This window comes from Bubalus kerabau, chromosome 9 (genome assembly GCF_029407905.1).
Source record: "Bubalus kerabau isolate K-KA32 ecotype Philippines breed swamp buffalo chromosome 9, PCC_UOA_SB_1v2, whole genome shotgun sequence".
NCBI classification, from domain to species: domain Eukaryota; kingdom Metazoa; phylum Chordata; class Mammalia; order Artiodactyla; family Bovidae; genus Bubalus; species Bubalus kerabau.
In genome coordinates, this window is record NC_073632.1 from 97,962,737 (window position 1) to 97,983,493 (window position 20,757).

General features: G+C 41.0%; 1 pseudogene; it reads left to right on the plus strand.

The window, feature by feature from the left end:
* The first annotated feature begins 421 nt into the window (after positions 1-421).
* On the plus strand, positions 422-18,224 carry LOC129659934 (glutamine--fructose-6-phosphate aminotransferase [isomerizing] 2-like; annotated as a pseudogene).
* Positions 18,225-20,757: the final 2,533 nt, after the last annotated feature.

Below are 20,757 nucleotides of genomic sequence, written 5' to 3' on the forward strand. Positions count from 1 at the left end.
TGAAACTGAGCATGTGAATCAGGGGTTGCTGCATAAATAATAATAAACTGCCTACTTTATTATTTGGGCTTCCCTGTGGCTCAGACAGTAAAGAATCCACCTGCAATGCTGGAGACCTGAGTTTGATCTCTGGGTTGGGAAGATCCCCAAGAGGAGGGCATGACAACCCACGACACTGTTCTTGCCTGGAGAATCCCCATGGAATGTAGCCTGGTGGGCTACACTCTGTGGGGTTGCAAAGAGTCAGACATGACTGAGCAATGAAGCACACTTCACTATATCCGGTTTAAAGTTTTGCGTTCCTATAAGAAAAATCAGAGTCCAGCTTACCCCACAGACTCAAGGAGTCCTGAGGATATCATCTGGATTCCTAAAAATAATTTTAGCTTCAGGATATTGAAATGAATGCTCAGGAACTGTCATGCACATCTACATCTGCAGGCAAGCTGAGAAGCAAGATAAACTTTTCCAGGAATCAAGCACTGAGGGGTCTAAGGTGGGAGACTGTTTGCATATGGCTCCTTCCCAAGGGCTGCTCTGAAGCTCAGGAGCTGCCTGGCTCAGGGCTTGTATTTGGTCTCTCTTGGCCCAGTGACCTTTCTCTGGTCCATTTGACAGCACGAGGCTGGCACTTCTGCTCAGAAGGAGGTTGAATGGCCCCAAGAGCCGACCTTCAACTCTGGTCAACAATTTACTCTTGCTCCCACGACAACTTGCAAAGATTCTTTGCTTACTATTTCTACCCACAGGCCAACAGAACCAGAAATAGCTCTTCCTGTTTCAGTTTAACTAAAACACAGGGAATATTGACTCTCAGTGTTTATTTTTTTCTGAAACACAGCTACAAGAGTCCACACAAATAGATCTCTATTCCGTGCTTCCATTTCCCATATTTCTTTAGCTATTCCTCACTTATGCTGAAAATGCTGGTGAAGATTTCATAGAATAGGATTTAGGGAAAATAAAATTATTAGTGAAAGTGATTCATGTGTGAAACATAATTCATTTCAGATAAAAGAAATCCAATCCCAATTCTAACCGTGAGTCAGAGCACAGAAAATAGTTTCAGAATTTGGGATTATTCAATATGAGCTAATCCTGCTCTAAATCATTTTAATAAGATTACTTTAATTCATAAATTATTACTAGAGCCAAAATTAAAATAAAGAAATGTTATTAGATATATGTAATGAATAGAATATTAAATGTTCTAAATATATGCTTTATTATAGTCAAAACCTGGTGTTCTCAGTAGTAGCATAGCATACCAGAGGCAAAACAAATTCCAAATTCCTTACTCCAAAGAAATAAAGTAGAAATTAGTTAACTTTATATGTTTAGAACTGCATTTCTATTTCTATTGCTACTATAAAAACTTTTTCTTTGTTGATCTTCTCAGACATTTAATGACAGTCTTAAAAAAACAAAACAAAACAACAAAATCGTAAAACTTGTGGTCCAACAAGAGGGGAAATTAGAAAATTTAAAGGGTTTGGGAAAATTGTGGTGATAATTGGATTCTCGGAACCACTGCTAGTCTTTCTACATGTCCTTAATACTCTGAGACACTTCTCGAGAGTATTGGATTATGTAAACTATTTCCCACTTCTGTTGACTCAAAAGGTCATAGTCTACAATCTATAGCTAAATTTCTGGGTCTTCGTAGCCAAGAAGAGGTGGAATTGGGGCATGGCTCAGATGGGCAGGGGTTTGTGGGAATGGGAAAGTTGTGGGGATCACAGCTTACTGCCTAGATTCTTACTGTACCCTAACATAGATCAACTGATCCCACTGTTCCTAGAGTGATCTCAGCAGTTTGGATGGAATGGCTACCTTCCCACATACAAGAGGTTTGACTTGTTATCTCAGATTAGCCGGCTCTAAGTGAAGCTTATGAACCTCTGACTTGGAAGTTCACTTTCTTGGAAGTCAGGCTGGAGTACATGCAGGACTCACTGAGAAGTCATTCACAGGGGACACTGAGAAATGCCCACAAGAAATCCTGGGAAGTAACCTACTGGGGGTGCTGGGAAATGCCCACAGGGGATGTTGCTGAAACTGGCTGGGGGTGAACTCCACTGGGTATCATACTGGCTTAGCCTAACACTGCAACGACCAAAGGAAAGAAACCACACCTCATCCAGGGAAAAAATATCTTCCTTCTTCAGTGCTCCTTCCAGTGCCCTCCAACTCCAGTATCTCAAGCAGAGCAATACACACTGTTTTTGGAGTTGAAAGGCAAGAAATTCACAACTAGTACAGGTATACACCCAGGAGAGAGTCATTATCTTTCTATTCTCTTCTAAATTCATGTGAAAGTAAGAAAACCAATAAAAATGATAGAAAAATTTACTTAATGTCTCTTTCAATGAATCTTTTATGTTTTACTCATAATGTTTGAAAAATATCCTTAGAATAAACTATACTAGAAAAAAATAAAGGCAGTAGCAGAAGTCAATAAAGTAGAAAATAAGAAAATAATAAAGGACTATAAGAGCTGTGTAATCTTTCTTGTTATTTGAAAATATTAATGAAATTTTAAGAAACCTCTAGTTGTGCTAATCCAGAAAAGAAGAAATAAGATCAAAGTCACATACAAAATATTAGGCATGAAAAGGAGAAATTGTATATAGAAAAGTGATTAAAAATAAAAGAATAAAATAGGGAGAGCAACTTCTATGTCAATAATTTGAAATTATAAGTGCAATGGACACACTTCTACAAAAATATGATTTTATCAAAATATATTTAGGTAGGATTAGAAGAATAAATAACCTTTGCAACTATTAAATAAATTTTTTAAAAGTTAACATTGCTGTGGACTGAGTGTGTCACATTCAAATTCATGTTGAAGCCCTAGTTCCCAGTGTGGTGATATTTGGAGATGGGATCCTTCAGAGGAAACTAGGGTTACATGGGGTCGTGAGGTTTGGTGGCTTCATGATGGGATTAGTGACCTTTTAAGAAGAAATACAGAAAGATTGCTCTCTCTCTTTCCCTGCCACGTGAGGACCCAGCAAGAAGGTCATGTACAAGCCAGGTGCTCGCTGGACGTGTGGCCCAGTTGATTTGGATTTCTAGTCTAGAGAACTGTAATGAAATATGTTTCTGTTGTTTAAGCCACCTGTTCTATGGTATTTGTTGTGGCAGGCCCAGATGAGTAAGACAAACATAATTTCATAAAGGAAACCCCAGACCCAGTGTCTTATATATTTGAATTCAATCAAAGTTTCAAAAGACAGATCAGTCCAATCTTAAACCAATTTCCAGAAAATTTAAAAATGATCCACTATTAAACTTATTCTATGAAGTCATAGCTTTTGATAACAAAACTAGATTTTAAAAAAAAGCAAAACAACACACATGGAAAAGGGAGCACTACAGGCCATGTCATTCATGAATACAGATGAAAAATCCCAAACCAAATATTAGCAAAACACATTCATTTGTGTTTAAGAAGATAAAACAAATCAATTAAGCTGGGTTTATCCCAGAAATGTAAGAATGTTTTAATATTAACCTAAGGATGCTATTCACCACATTAACAAGTTAAAGCAGCTAAAACCATATGATAAGCGGCAACTATAAACATCTGATAAGTTCCAGTACCTATTTATGATTTTAAAAAATTAAGCAAAATAGAAACATATAACTTGGTAAAGGTTATATACCCCAAGCCTACACTACATCATTCTCAATGGCAAAGCATTAGAATAACCTCTTTTTAAATTAGGAACATATTAGAGATGTTCAAAATCATTGTTTTTATTCAACTTCATATTGTAGGCCTTAGAACAAAAAGGACAATAAAAATAAACTCTTATACATGTCCAGCTACACATTTGTAAATGAATGTATAGCAGCACCGTTTGTAATAGTTTCAGCTGGAAAGAACTAATAATGATACATGTTAAGTTCAGATACTCTTTAACTCTACTCCCTTAGAATCCTTGTATATTTAAATCTTTAAAAAATCGGGGTACAGTTGCTTTACAATGTTTTAGTTTCTGCTGTACAATGACGTGAATCTGCTACATGCATACATATATCCCCACCCTCCTGAACCTCCCTTCCCCCTGCGCCTTTTCTACCTCTCTAGGTCATCACGGAGCACCAAGCCGAGCTCCCTGCGCTATACAGCAGGTTCCGGCTAGCCATCGATTTTATATATGAGTGCACGTAAATCAATGCCAATTTCCCAAATTATCTTGCCCCTTCTTCCCCCACAATGTGTCCACACATCCATTCTCTACGTTTGCATCTTAATTCCTGCCCTACAAATAGGTTCATCTGTGCCGTTTTCCTAGATTCCACATATATTCATTAATCTACTCTTCAGGCTGCATACAAATTATATTATCTTCCTCGTTTGAAAAGGAGAGATTGTTTCTTTTGGGAATGCACAGTGCTTAGCCCCCAAATCAATACATTCTAAAATATTTTTAAAAAATAAGTAGCAACGGGCTGCCGTCTATGGGGTCGCACAAAGTCGGACAAAACTGAAGCGACTTAGCAGCAGCAGTAGCAAATTAGTGAATGAATAGCAGTAATAAGTACCTATAGAAAAGTTAGTATTTTCACATTTTATGTAACATATATATTTTATAGTTTATGCTTGTAAAACTATCATGTATCATTTGAAGTCAAACTTATTTTTAAATGTTTATACTTAATATTTTTTTTTGTTCTGGTGACTAGTTTCACATAATCCTCATCTGTATCTTTGTAAAGTTGAGAATGAATATAATATAGATATTTTGAATGGAATTAAGTGTAAACTTACTTGAATATCTTTGGTCCTTTACAGATAGATACACAAGTTATAAAGTTGCGCACAAAGGAAAACATAATGATCCCTAAGAGAAGAATAAATATTGCAGATCATAAGTAATTATACTCTCAAATGCTCATGGAATTGGTTTATCACATTCATGCCTAGCAATGCACTCACTAAAATTTCCAATACACCCTCTATGCCAGCAAACAATTATAATGTTTCCAACATAAAAATTTAATGTTAGGAACTTATGTGATTTTAGTTGACTTACTGTAGGAAGGCTTCATGTAATTCATGTACAATTGAGATATGGTACAGAGTCCAAGAAGATAAGAAAATAGAATGCCCTTGGGATGGTTTTTATTTTCGGTGGGCAGCACAAGCCAAGCTGAAACCACAATTTAAATTGTGAAGCAATTTAATGTTAGGTTCTTCATCGAGTTGCCCTAGTACGGGCAATCTTTCTCTTCTGGGTCACAGGGCAGAATGTAATAGGGATAATTTTGAACTTTATTTAAAATCCCATGATCTGAAACGTTATCCTATTTTTAAATATAATCTCTTAAATCATCCCTAGGAGTTAGAGATACGTCTTCATGAGTGATGATGAATGCTTACATAAAATCTGGGGAAATTTAATGGAAGTCTTCAGGCCCAGCACTGAGCTGATATGCTGATGTCATTTGTTTTTTGGTTTGGAACTAAATTAAACTTCCCAGTGGCTCAGCAGTAAAGAATCTGCCTGCAATGCAGGAAACACAGGAGACACAGGTTCAATCCCAGCATTGGGAAGATCTGTTAGACTCCTACCTTTCTACAGAGATTGGGAAATTGAGGCACTGTTTCCCTCCATGATTACTTTTCAAAGGAAGGGCTCCCAGGTCCTTATTAAATCCTGGGTTTAAACTCATTCCTGGGAATTAAATTGAATTGTCAGACCCACGAAAAGCTTTGATTCTGTCTCCGAAATCAGATTCTAGAAAAGAAAGAAGGATTGTTACATTAAAATGTAAGCTCTATGATAGTAGAATTTCTTGTGTAATCTGTTTTGTTCACTTTTGTATCCCCAGGGCCTAGAAAAGTATCTGGCATAGTTGTTCAGTAAATACCCTTGTGAGAGAAAAGAAAGAAGAAAGGAAGGGAAGGGAAGAAAGGAGCAAAATACACATATTAGTAAATTTCTTTAATGCAAACCACCCACCTACTTAGCCCTTCCACTGATCTGTCTGGTTGCCCACCTCCAGTGCTTCAATTCTCTGCCCAAACTTCCTGATTTCTACAGTTAAAACTTTCCCAAATGACTTGTCCTTCTCTTGGAAGATCTGGCTTCCCATTTTTAAAAAGCACTTCCAGCATCCAGTTATCTAACAAGGATAAGTCAAGCATTAGATCTGTCCTGCTAACCAAGCCATTCTGAAAAATATGCTCCAGTGAAGACAAGCAATTTAACATTTCATTAAGATGGACTAAGTGATTGACCCATTTAGTTAAACATTTCATGAAATTAGTTATAGATGTTAAAATTCCAAGCAATATAAGGGCATTTGGAGAACAAGGAAAGGCCATAGATAGTAAGACACAGCTAAATCCAAAAATGTTTAAGAGAGTAAAACACTTTTAAAAATCAGAAAATTGTATTTTTAGATGTAAATTTAGTGAATTAGTCTTTTGTTTGTCTTTTTATAGGCAGAGCCATCCCTTAAACAACCCTAGCATTCGAAGATCTTTCATGGTTAAGGGGTGGATGGGAGGTAGTTTGGCCAACTTCTCAGCTTTGGTCATAGAAAGTCTACAAAGCTAATGGCACACATTCATTCTTTTGGCATGCAAAGCAGAATATTATCTTCTGCTGAGGATACTGCCAAACTGATGCTCAATTGTATCATGTCAAAGAAAACTGCACAAAATAGAATTAAACAGGCCTGGGAGACTTTATTTAAGACCGTGGCAATAGGGGAGAGAGACTGAACTCTGCTGAAACATAAGGTGAGAGAGTTCTTGAGCACTGAAGTGAGCTGGTGGGAAAAGACTGCAGGACTTCAGGAGATTGATCAGTGTGAGTAGGCCATCTATGTTTGCTAATAGATGCTCATCGAAGTTCGGCTCCTACTTTTCCACCGAGATTGGGAAACTGAGGCCCTGTGTCCTTTCATGATGGCATTGCAAAGGAATGACTCCCAGGTCTTTATTAAGCTTTGGGTTTAAACCCATTCCTGGGTTGTAAAACTGGTCAGAGGCTAAAAGATCTGTCTACATTTTAAAGTGGTGGAGGCAGAAGGCAACACAGATAATTTGAAATGAAAACTGAGAAAAAGGACTTTTAGAGTGCACAGTCAGGAAGAAATCTGTCTAAAATTTAGTCATACTGAAAAAACATTTAGGTTGTTTCGGTCAGTTAGTAATCACAAATAATTTATATAAAGCCCTCATGTCTCTTCATTTCTCTTCACTGTTCTGTGTGCTGTGCTTGTGCTTATCGCTCATTCATGTCCGACTCTTTGAAACACAATGAACCGTAGCCCACCAGGCACCTCGGTCCATGGGGATTATCCAGGTAAGAATACTGGAGTGGGTTGCCATGCCCTTCTCCGGGGGATCTTCCCAACCCAGGGATCAAATCCAGGTCTCCCTCATTGCAGGCAGATTCTTTACCATCTGAGCCACAAGAGAATCCAAGAAATCACCCTTCTGACAGATGTGTAATTGATCATTCATTTACTGAACAATTTCTCCTCAAATACCTATCCTATGCCTTGAGCCTGTGTAGAGAATGGGGAACATGGGCTTGAGGTACAGGGAAAAAACAGACAAGAGATAATCATGCATATAAATGTAAGTTATAAGTAAGGCAATTTCTATCCATAAAGACATATTGTGCTCTGGGAATCTGTAACAGGGGGATTGCACATAGTCTCAGTGGCAAAGAAGAATTCCCTCAGTGTGTGATATTTGAGCTGAGACTAGAAGGACAAGTAAGACTCGGTGAAAAAGGACAGAAATCCAGGACGAATCATGGACCACTGGAAAGACTCTGAGAACAGAGCTGGAGGAGGGCTGGGAAAGAGGAATAAAAGGAGAAGAAAACAAGTCCAAGGTGGCTGCAGAAGACATTGTCAGCAAACACAGCCCAAGAGGAAATGAGACAGAGGCCTGTGAGCAGCATTAAGAGCTGTCGCTCCATTTGTTAAGGATTTACTGTGGTCACAGAATGCCAAGACCCAGTAACAAAGAATCTCCCATGTTCTGCGGCTTCATCTGTTATCCAGAGGTGCAGTTCAGAGCCTCCACACCTAGAACCAACTTCTCTGTCTCTCTAGCAACAGGATGCCATTCAACTTGCTTTGCTCTCTTATAAAACCTCTCCAAAATGTCTCACTAATAGATAGAGGACTTCTGTGGCAGTCCAGTGGTTAAAAGTTCCACTGCAGGGGACACAGGTTGTACACATACAGATATGCAAATTTTATACATACATACAGTTCCCTGTATGCTACAGCATACAACAACAAAAATAATCAGAGAGAGAGTAATGTCAGCCTTAAAAGGCTAAATTATTATCACACACATGGCAAAGGTAAGTTCCTAATGGGGGATGTGCACTTTTGCATAAAAGTCACAGTCAGACATTCTCCTCTAGTTTCCATTTTCCACTTTAGCTCTGAGGCATCTCTTCCATCCTGTTGCATCTACATGATCTGGCTTTCTGACACTCCTAAAAGGCAGATTACCAATACTGAAATGTTAAGCCTAGTCCATTACTTCATGTCAAGAAGATGATTTCAAGTTATATTTTTCAAAAGCATGGTGAAGTTCTTATAATGGTATACATGTGACCATAACATGTGCTGAACCAAAGCATGCAATAATACAAAGAAATACAAATATTTCGAGCAATTATTCAGTCACCTTTTCTAGATTGCAGACTGATGCTTGGAACATAGGAGCCTCAAGAATTGAAAGAGTTTTGCTGAGCCTCAGTCCTTATGTAGGGCACTTAACACAGCTCCTGATATATAATGGGCATGCAATAATGATAGCTTTTTTTATTATTATCATTTTTGTTAACTGTGATCTTAATGCTCACAGTATTCCCCTTAACCTTACTTAAAAGTCAGATGTAAAAATTTTCTGAAGACAAGTGAAAGATGTACATTCTGTTGAAAACATACCAAACTTCTAGCTGGTCTGTCTGAAAATATCACATTAAGTAAGCACCACAAGCTGAGGAAATAAAAATGTCCATAGGCTAACAAGCAAAACTTTGCTCCAAGACTAAAACTCATATAAACTCACTCCCCAGGTTTTGATTACATGGGATTAGGTTACTGAGAAAAGTGTAAGAGTTAGTAGCTCAGCGCTGGCTTACTCTTTGTGACTCCATGCACTGTAGCCCACCAGGCTCTTCTGTCCATGGGATTTTCCAGGCAAGAACACTGGAGTGGGTTGCCAAGATCTCCAGGGGATCTTCCCAATACAGGGTTTGAACCCAGGTCTCCTGAACTGTAGGCAGATTCTTTACCATCTAAGCCATCAGAGATACACAGTCTTTCCCTTTTCCTTTCCTGAAATAGGAAGTCTAGAACCTTTAATATATAATCATGATCCTTGCTGAGTTGTGGCAATTTTACCAAGATTTCTGTGGAGTTGGATCAACTTATTATTTCCCATTTTCAATCAAGATTCAGGTACAATTTGAAAACGTTCATCGAAAAAGCAAGAGAGCTCCAGAAAAACAAATGCTTCTGCTTTATTGACTATGCCAAAGCCTTTGACTGTGTGGATCACAACAGTGATCTGTGGAAAATTCTTCAAGAGGTGGGAATACCAGACCACCTCACCTGCCTCCTGAGAAATCTGTATGCAGGTCAAGAAGCAACAGTTAGAATTGGACATGGAATATAGACTGGTTTCAAATCGGGAAAGGAGTATCAGTCAAGGCTGTATATTGTCACCCTGCTTATTTAACTTCTATGCAGAGTACATCATGCGAAATGCTGGGCTGGATGAAGCACAAGCTGGAATCAAGATTGCCAGGAGAAATATCAATAACCTCAGATATTCAGATGATACCACCCTTATGGCAGAAAGCAAAGAAGAACTACAGTCTCTTGATAAAAGTGAAAGAGGAGGGTGAAAAGTTGGTTTAAAACTCAACATTCAGAATACTAAGATCATGGCATCCTGTCCCATCACTTCATGGCAAATAGATGGGGAAACAGTGGAAACAGTGTCAGACTTTATTTACTTGGACTCCAAAATCACTGCAGATGATAACTGCAGCTATGAAATTAAAAGACACGTGCTCCTTGGAAGAAAAGCTAGGTTGATCATAGACAGCATATTAAAAAGCAGAGACATTACTTTGCCAACAAAGTTCTGCCTAGTCAAAGCTATGGTTTTTCCAGTGGTCATGTATGGATATGAGAGTTGGACTATAAAGAAAGCTGATTGCCTAAAATTGATGCTTTTGAACTGTGGTGTTGGAGAAGACTCTTGAGAGTCCCTTGGACTGCAAGGAGATCCAACCAGTCCATTCTAAAGGAGATCAGTCCTGGGATTCCTTTGGAAGGAATGATGCTAAAGCTGAAACTCCAGTACTTTGGCCACCTCATGCAAAGAGTTGACTCATTGGAAAAGACTCTGATGCTGGGAGGGATTGGGGGCAGGAGGAGAAGAGGATTACGGAAGATGAGATGGTTGGATGGCATTACCAACTCAATGGACATGAATTTGATTAAGCTCCAGGAGTTGGTGACGGACAGGGAGGTCTGGTGTGCTGCAGTCCATAGGGTCACAAAGAGTGGGACACGAGTGAGGGACTTAACTGAACTGCTATGGTCATTCTAGCTCTCATTCTAGAAAACCTCCTGGGGAAAACAGCAAACAGAGTAGCTAGACACTAAGTATAGATGATTTTATAAAATGAAAGGATTCAAGTGTGTTTTGGGCCATTTCCCAAAGTTGTGGCATGAAAATCACGAACCTTCTGCAACACAGGTTGCTTGAGACTGACCAACTGTGCTCCCTGAATGCACAGAATTGAAGAGAACTGAACCTACAGAATTTTTAGGAATTTAGTTGTGGGTCATAAGAAGCCTTGAAACTCACCTAATGGTCTTACCTTAGTTATTGAATCTCTGTTCTAGCAGGAGCAACCTAGCTTAATACCTGTCTGTGTCTATTGGTAGATTCTTTAATTTCTCTAAATTAGCATTATTATTCCACCAATCTTAAATTTATCCATCTGTCCATCCATTTGCTCATATATTTAATCACTTACTCATTTGTTCACCATTAATTCAGCAAACCTTTTTGGAACACCTATCTACTATATAATTGGCGGGCTGGGTGGTAAACTGTGAAAATAAATATAAATAAAACATAGTCTCTGTCCTGAAACATATCACATTTGCATTCAGGAACTTACAAAAATTGGTTTCTAGTTCATCTTTTTCTTCCACTTACAATCTGTTTTGCCCTCCCTCTCCTCTTTCCTTGACCTTGACCTCCTTTCCCACACTGTGGTCACTGAGGACTCTAATAATCTCCTATCACTTTTTTCCTTTGGTCTCCCATGCCAATTTATGTGTACTAATAATAAACTAAACTTCAGTGGTTCTAACACCTTTCCTCTCCCACATACCAAAATATGCCTGATATTAGAACAACACTCTGATTTCCCTTTGGGAGAATTATCTTTACTCCATTGAATACAATCTATTTTTGGTCTTACTAAATGCAGTCTGTCAGTCAAGGTACTTGGCTGTTCCTTAGCCAAAGAGTGAGCAAGTGACTGAAGTTAGACTGATTAGTTGTTCTTCCTGGAATTTGTATCACTAACAGATTGAGAAAAGGATTGAAAGTAGAGCTGAAAAGTATAGAGGCAGCAGGTCTGAGACCAGACTATCTGCAGGTGTCCACAGCTACCCTGGTTCTTGCCCAGATCTGCTGTTTCCCCCTTGAATATGGGGGCCCTCACTCCCTCCCTACCCCTGTGCTGATTGCTCCAGTGAGTTTCTTTTCTGTTGAATCACATGAGCTGCTGTGTGTAGTTCCCAGGCAGAAAATCCTAAATGGTGTACCCTCTGCTTGTGAAATCTCTGGGTCTCTAAGGATTGTGTGCAGCATCTTGCCTCCAGCATTTTCATGGAAACCCTGGGAAGTATCTCCTATTGTGCTCACCACTCAATGCTTTCAAAGTACCTTGGGGGTGGTACCTTGGGGGTGATGGGTCCCACTGCTTCCTAAAGCTGACCTCTACTGCTCAGCTAAGCTCTTCACATGTTGAAGATGGCTCCTCTGATCTCCTGGGACCTTCATTATTGAAGCTATGCTGTGTTCTTTGCCAACATGGGGTGTAATTTTACTGACAGTGCTGTTTGCTATGTGGATTTAAGAGGGGTGCTGCTTCTTTGCTCAGTATCTTAGAGATACTTAAAGAAAATAACACTTGCTATTTTCACTTAAATTTCTTGTCTAGAGGACTGAGACAGGAATCCATGGGAGCTGGGCCTTGGAGAAACAATAATTAAATAAAACTTTATGTCATTACACTGTGGTCCCGGTAATTAAAACTGTTCTTTGTGAACTAAACTTGTTTTCTTTGATCGTACACTGAGAGGTTTTGAAATGATTACAGAAACAAACACCTGCTCACCTAAATAATGCATTTGAGTCTCACTGAATGTTTGCGTCACTGTCTAAAATATTTAGCTGTTTAAAAGGTCAGGAGGGAAACACTCATGAATTACGTGATTATATTTGGAATCTTTCCTCCTCTATGATACTGAATAATAGCCACTCCTTTTAGTTTCCAGGTGTGTCAGTCGGAGTCTTCTGGAACATTGCATTCTCTATCCCAATTGCCTCATATATTCTAGATCATCATCCAGTTTATTTGCTTTCTATAAAAGTATAATTAATCACTTCTGATTACTTTCCTATCTTTTGTTCCGTGCAAGAAAAACAATCCATTTTATGGTTGCTGTACTAAGCAAATTTAAGCAATTATAAAATGTACAGTGTGTTTATTTTTGTTTAATATTTGTTTCTTTATTTATTTGGCTGTCAGGTCTTAGCTGTGGCTCTAAGGATCTATGCAGTGGCATGTGGGACCTATCAGAGATCCAACCCGTGTCTCGCCTTGCAAAGCCAATTCTTAACCACTGGACCACCAGGGAAGTCCTTATGATGTTTTTAGATTTTTTTAAAATACAAAATCTCATATTCTTTATCTCTCACAGTTTGCCTAGTGGAGAACGTCAGATGGTTTTCTGTGTCGCTTGTTCAAATGTTTTAACTTCTGCCTGAAATTATTGATTGTTCTTTGTGGCTCAACTGGTAAAGAATCTGCCTGCAATGCAGGAGACCTGGGTTCATTCCAGGGGTTGGGTAGATCCCCTGGAGAAGGGAACGGCTATGCACTCCAGTATTCTGGCCTAGAGAATTCCATAGACTGTATAGTTCATGCATGGGGTTGCAAAGAGTTGGACATGACTGAGCAACTTTAACTTTCACCATCAGTAGAGAATTTCCATTATTCATTCTTATTTTCCTATTGATTTTTAATTTTCAATTTTTTCAATTTCATTCAGTTTCTGTTGGTCTTTGACCAGTAAAGTATTTATTATAAACTTATAAGTATAGTATTAATAGTAAGTAATACTCCATAGATGCGAAGAGTTGACTCATTGGAAAAGACCCTGATGCTGGGAGAGATTGGGGGCAGGAGGAGAAGGGGATGACAGAGGATGAGATGGCTGGATGGCATCACTGACTCAATGGACATGAGTTTGAGTGAAATCTGGGAGTTTGTGATGCAGAGCGAGGCCTGGCGTGCTGCGATTCATGGGGTCACAAAGAGTCAGACACGACTGAGCGACTGAACTGAACTGAACTGAACTGAATACTCCATAGACTGCAACTCCACTAATCACCTCGTGCTTATTATTTTCAGGCAAGAGTCCAACACCATGACTTAAAGTGTGAGAAAAATCAACTCTTACCTTTCAAGTGCCAAGACATAGAGTTGAACAGACAAATTATCATATATAAAATTATTGATAAGCATATTGAAATGCCCCAATTCAATCCCCTGTGAAGAACAAACTGTAGGTGTGAGAGAATTATGAGCTGTGGGAAGCCAATGAAGATTGAAGTAGCCTGGTGTTGGCAATGTGGAATTGGTACCAATGTTATGAGGACCCACGCTGATCACCACAGTCACCCACTGCCCAGTCACTGTGAGGGTTGACTTCTGACCTTACAGTTGTACCTTTTGTCTGATAATTGCCCTTGGTTGAATGGGTGCTGCCTCTTAAAGTCCAGTTCTTAAAGGAAAGTCAGAGGTTCAGTCCAGTCATGTCCAACTCTTTGTGACCCCATGGACTGCAGCATGGCAGGCTTCCCTGTCCATCACCAACTCCCCGAGCTTGCTAAAACTCATGTCCATCGAGTCAGTGATACCATCCAACCATCTCATCCTCTGTCATCCCCTTCTCCTCCTGCCTTCAATCTTTCCCAGCATCAGGGTCTTTTCCAATGAATCACTTCTTTGTATCAGGTGGCCAAAGTATTGGAGCTTCAGTTTCAGCATCAGTCCTTCCAATGAATATTCATGACTGATTTCCTTTAGGACTGACTGGTTTGATTTCCTTGCAGTCCAAGGGACTCTCAAGAGTCTTCTCCAACACCACAGTTCAAAAGCATCAATTTTAGGCAATCAGCTTTCTGTATAGTCCAACCCTCACATCCATACATGACTACTGGAAAAACCATAGCTTTTACTACATGGGCCTTTGTTGGCAAAGTAATGTCTCTGCTTTCTAATATGCTGTCTAGGTTGGTCATAGCTTTTCTTCCAAGGGGCAAGCCTGTTTTTATTTCACGGCTGCAGTCACCATCTGCAGTGATTTTGGAGCCCAAGAAAATAAAGTCTGTCACTGTTTCCATTGCTTCCCCATCTATTTCCCATGAAGTGATGGGACCAAATGCTATGATCTTAGTTTTCTGAATGTTAAGTTTTAAACCAACTTTTTCACTCTCCTCTTTCACTTTCATCAAGAGGCTCTTCAGTTCCTCTTCACTTTCTGCCATAAGGGTGGTGTCATCTGCATATCTAAGGTTATTGATATTTTTCTTGGCAATCTTGATTCCAGTTTTTGCTTCATCCAGCCCAGCATTTCACATGATGTACTCTGCATAAAAGTTAAATAAGCAGGGTGACAATATACAGCCTTGACATACTCCTTTTCCTATTTGGAACCAGTCTGTTGTTCCATATCCAATTCTAACTTTTGCTTTTTGACCTGCATACAAATTTCTCAGGAGGCAAGTAAGGTGGCCTGGTATTCTCATCTCTTGAAGAATCTTCCAAATTTTGTTGTGATACACAGTCTAAGGCTTTGGTGTAATCAATAAAGCAGGTGTAGATGTTTTTCTGGAAATCTTTTGCTTTTTCACTGATCCAACGGATGTTGGCAATTTGATATCTGGTTCCTTTGCCTTTTTAAAATCCATCTTGGGGGAGTGTCCACGGTTATCGGCGAGCGGAGGCCGGGATCCCGGAGGGGCGCGAGGAGCCCCCGAGGTGTGCGGAATCTTTGCCTACATGAATTACAGAGTCCCCCGGACAAGGAAGGAGATTTTTGAAACCCTCATCAAGGGCCTGCAGCGGCTTGAATACAGAGGTTATATGACTCAGCAGGTGTGGCAATTGATGGAAATAATAATGAAGTCAAAGAAAGGCATATGCAGCTAGTCAAGAAAAGAGGAAATGTCAAAGCTCTTGATGAAGAACTTTACAAACAAGACAGCATGGACTTAAAAGTGGAGTTTGAGACCCACTTTGGCATTGCCCACACACGGTGGGCCACTCACGGGGTCCCCAGTGCTGTCAACAGCCACCCGCAGCGCTCAAAGGCAACGAATTCGTTGTCATCCATAATGGGATCATCACAAATTACAAAGACCTGAGGAAATTCTGGAAAGCAAAGGCTATGAGTTTGAGTCAGAAACAGATACAGAAACCATTGCCAAGCTGATTAAATATGTGTTTGACAACAGAGAAACTGAGGACATTACATTTTCAACACTGGTGGAGAGTCATTCAGCAGCTGGAAGGCGCATTTGCCTTGGTTTTCAAGAGCATCCACTACCCTGGAGAAGCCGTGGCCACAAGGAGAGGCAGTCCCCTACTCATCGGAGTAAGGAGCAAATACAAACTCTCCACAGGACAGATCCCCGTCCTATATAGGACACGCACTATTGAGAATGTGAAGAATATCTGTAAAACAAGGATGAAGAGGCTGGACAGCTTGACCTGCCTTCACGCTGTGGGTGATAATGCAGTGTAATTCTTTTTTGCTTCTGATGCAAGTGCTATCATAGAGCACACCAACCGGGTCATCTTCCTTGAGGATGATGACATTGCTGCAGTGGCTGATGGGAAACTCTCTATTCACCGGGTCAAGCGTTTGGCTAGTGATGACCCATCTCGAGCCATCCAGATCTTGCAGATGGAATTGCAGCAAATCATGAAAGGTAACTTCAGTGCATTTATGCAAAAGGAGATATTTGAACAGCCAGAATCCGTTTTCAATACCATGAGAGGTCGAGTGAATTTTGAGACCAACACAGTGCTCCTGGGTGGCCTGAAAGACCACTTGAAGGAGATCAGACAATGCCGACGGCTCATTGTGATTGGCTGTGGGGCCAGCTACCACGCCGCTGCGGCCACGCGGCAAGTTTTGGAGGAACTGACCGAGCTCCCCGTGATGGTTGAACTTGCTAGTGATTTTCTGGGCAGGAACACACCTGTGTTCAGGGATGACGTTTGCTTTTACATAAGCCAGTCAGGGGAGACTGCAGACACCCTCCTGGCACTGCGTTACTGCAAGGACCGCCGAGCTCTGACCGTAGGCGTCACCAACACCGTGGGCAGCTCCATCTCCCACTAGACGGACTACGGCGTCCACATCAACGCAGGGCCGGAGATCGGTGTGGCCAGCACCAAGGCTTAGACCAGTCAGTTCATCTCCTTGGTGATGTTTGGTTTGATGATGTCTGAAGACCGCATTTCACTGCAAAACAGAAGGCGAGAGATCATCCATGGCCTGAAATCTCTACCCGAGCTGATCAAGGAGGTGCTGTCTCTGGATGAGAAGATCCACAACCTGGCCCTGGAGCTCTACACACAAAGGTCGCTTCTGGTCATGGGGCGAGGCTACAACTATACCACATGCCTGGAAGGAGCCCTGAAAATTAAAGAGATAACCTACATGCACTCAGACGGCATCCTGGCTGGAGAGTTGAAGCACGGCCCCCTGGCACTGATTGACAAGCAGATGCCTGTCATCATGGTCATCATGAAGGATCCTTGCTTTGCCAAATGCCAGAACGCCCTGCAGCAGGTCACAGCCCGCCAGGGTCGCCCGATAATACTGTGCCCCAAGGACGACACTGAAAGCTTCAAGTTTGCATATAAAAGGATCAAGCTGCCCCACACTGTAGACTGCCTGCAGGGCATCCTAAGTGTGATTCCACTGCAGCTCCTCTCCTTCCACCTGGCTGTACTCCGAGGATATCACGCTGACTTCCCCAGAAATCTGGCCAAGTCTGTAACCGTGGAATGAGAACCGAGAGGAAACCACTACCACCTTCAAGACCTGTCCCAGTGAAACCAAGTGGGAGGAAAAGCTGGCATTCAGCGTGTTCTCAGTAGATCCCAATAGAGCTTGACAGCTTTGATGTGCCTTGTACCCAAGTGCTTTGCTTACAGCAGATAGTGTTTTCTCTGTGTCCTGAAGTTGCCAGAGGAGAAGGGAATCATTGTTTACACATGGGGATCTGAGCAGACTCTTCCAATACCGTGCAATAGAGATACAGCTCTCTTCAGAGTAACTGTGAACCTTTTTTAACCAACACTAAAGACAAAATATTTATAATGACAGTTGTATAGCTTTTAAGTTATTTTTCTAGTATGTGGCTTTCTGTAGCCAACGGTGCCCTCAGGCTACCTAGTGTACCCAGTCCCCTGGCAGGGAATGTACATCTCAGATTTGAGTGCCAGGCATTGCCCCTCTGGACTCTTTTCTCCTTTCCCATCCTCTCTTGGCTGCTACTGAGTCCTGTCCTCTGACCTCGGGGAAGCCCCCTCCCCCCATCTTCCTATGCCTCCATAGGTCCTATCAGATCTCAGCTCCTTTCAACAGTATCTTCTCATCTTAATCTCTCTGACTCTCCAACTTCTCTTTCATCTCATCATGGTTCTTTTTAAGCCCCGGCAGCATTTTGGTCCCTGCTCCTGCCCAGAGTAAAAACAGCCTGAAAAATCCCATGCAAGAGAATAGTTTCAAGTGGGCTACCCTGCCCTCTGTTTAAAAGCATGCACAATCAAAGTACTATGCAATTTTAAGACAATAAATAACAGTAAAATTGAAAAAAAAAATCCATCTTGAACATCTGGGAGTTCACAGTTCATGTACTGCTGAAGCCTGGCTTGGAGAATTTTGAGCCTTACTTTGCTAGCGTGTGAGATGAGTACAATCGTGCAGTAGTTTGATCACTGCCTTTCTTTGGGATTGGGATGAAAACTGACCTTTTCCAGTCCTGTGGCCACTGCTGAGTTTTCCAAATTTGCTGACATATTGAGTGCAGCACTTTCACAGCATCATCTTTTAGGATTTGAGATAGCACAACTGGAATTCCATCACCTCCAACTAGCTTTGTTCATAGTGATGCTTCCTAAGGCCCACTTGACTTCACATCTAGGATGTCTGGCTCTAGGTGAGTGATCACACCATCATGGTTATCTGGGTCATGAAGATCTTTTTTGTACAGTTCTTCTGTGTATTCTTGCCACCTCTTCTTAATATCTTCTGTTTCTGTTAGGTCCATACCATTTCTGTCCTTTTTCAAGCCCATCTTTGCATGAAATGTTCCTTTGGTATTTCAGATGTTAATGACTGATTAACCTCTGAGATAGAGGTTAATGACTTCTGATAGAGGTCAGAGGTTAATGACTGATTGATCCAAGAAGACAAAAAGCCACCTTCTTTGTCTTAAGGAACAGCAAATGCTGGGTTATCATTTCTGTGTTAGAGCCCCTCATGAGAGCAGATAAACTGAGGCCCATTTCCAGCCAAGCTGACCACCTTGTTTAGCTTTCTTCCCATTCTGCTTTCCTCACCCCCTTCTCCTAGAGCTCTCCTTGGCACATCATCCTCACAGGAATCCCTCTCACGAGGTTTGATTTGAAGAAACTCTACCAAAGATAACTGGTATCAGAAGCGAACCTGGGAAGCAATCTCTAAGAATGAAATCTGGATACAGACCAATTCCTGGACAGAAGGCAGTCAGGGCATTGTTCCTGGTGGAAGGGAGACTTTGGGAGTGCTGGCATGCTATAGCAGAGGGATTGCTAATACTTCCACCAGTGGTTAAATGGGGTAGGCAGTAGATGGAAGGCTGTACACTAGTTGGTCAAATGTCTCTAGCATTTCAGAACTTCAAGAGAGAAGTAACTCAAGGCTGTAGAACTGGATGGCTCTTAATAAATGCCACTGATGCATTGAAGAGGGCATCAATACAGAAAAAAACATGAGCATTGGGAGCATCTTGAGATGCAATGATGGAAACTCTCCTGTAGACAGGCAGCACACAGAGCTGGATACCAGATACTTGATCTCATTGAAAGAAAGACACATTTTCCAAGACCTAATTCTGAACCTAGACTGTTCTTCCAAACCAAAGCTCCACTCTAACAGAGAAGAACGGAGATTTGAGGCTTGTGATGAGGTTACTCTTAAGGATCTTGACTTTCCTGATTCCTCTTGAGCCTTTTATTGAAAACAATGCAGAGATCTTAAAGAAAACACTGCACAGGATAATCAATGGTTTCCTCACTGTGGATCTGCCCTTCCACGTGCACCAGGTATGAAACCAGGGTTGGTAAAATATCTACCTGACCCTACTGGGCAGTGATGGGCTTGCAAAAGAAGACACAGAACCTCACCTGCGCATGTTGACAGGAACCATAAGGGCAGTCTTTCCTGAGAGAGATTCTCTTCTACGGCAGCCAAGGAAGCAAATTAACCAATAAAGGAAGCTAAATTTCACAGGGAAATTAATATCTCTGTTAGATTGCTTATGAGCTCTATTCTGGTACAATGTTCTGTGGCTTATGTGTTTTTCTACGCTTTAAAACTGTTTCCCATTAACAGCTACTTCATTTGAACAATGATCAGTTCGGTTCAGTCACTCAGTCATGTCTGACCCTTTGCAACCCCATGGACTGCAACCCATGGACAGCAACCAGGCCTCCCTGTCCATCACCAACTCATGGAGCTTAATCAAACTCAGGGCCATCGAGTTGGTGATGCCATCCAACCATCTCATCCTCTGTCATCCCCTTCTCCTTCTGCCTTCAATCTTTCCCAGCATCAGGGTCTTTTCAAATGAGTCAGTTCTTCGAATCAGGTGGCCAAAGGATTAGAGTTTCAGCTTCAGCATCAGTCCTTCCAATGAATATTCAGGACTGATTTCCTTTAAGACAGACTGATTTGATCTCCTTGCAGTCCAAGGGACTCTCAAGAGTCTTCTCCAACACCACAGTTCAAAAGCATCAATTCTTTGGCACTCAGCTTTCTTTATAGTCCAACTCTCACATCCATACATGACTACTGGAGAAATCATGGCTTTGACTAGATGGATCTTTATTGTCAAAGCAATGTCTCTGCTTTTTAATATGCTGCCTAGGTTGGTCATAGCTTTTCTCCCATGGAGCAAGTGTCTTTTAATTTCATGGCTGCAATCACCATCTACGGTGATTTTGGAGCCCAAGAAAATAAAGTCTGTCACCATTTCCACTGTTTTCCCATCTATTTGCCATGGAGTGATGGAACCAGATGCCATAATCTTAGTTTTCTGAGTATTGAGCTTTAACTCAACTTTTTCACTCTCCTCTTTCACTTTCATCAAGA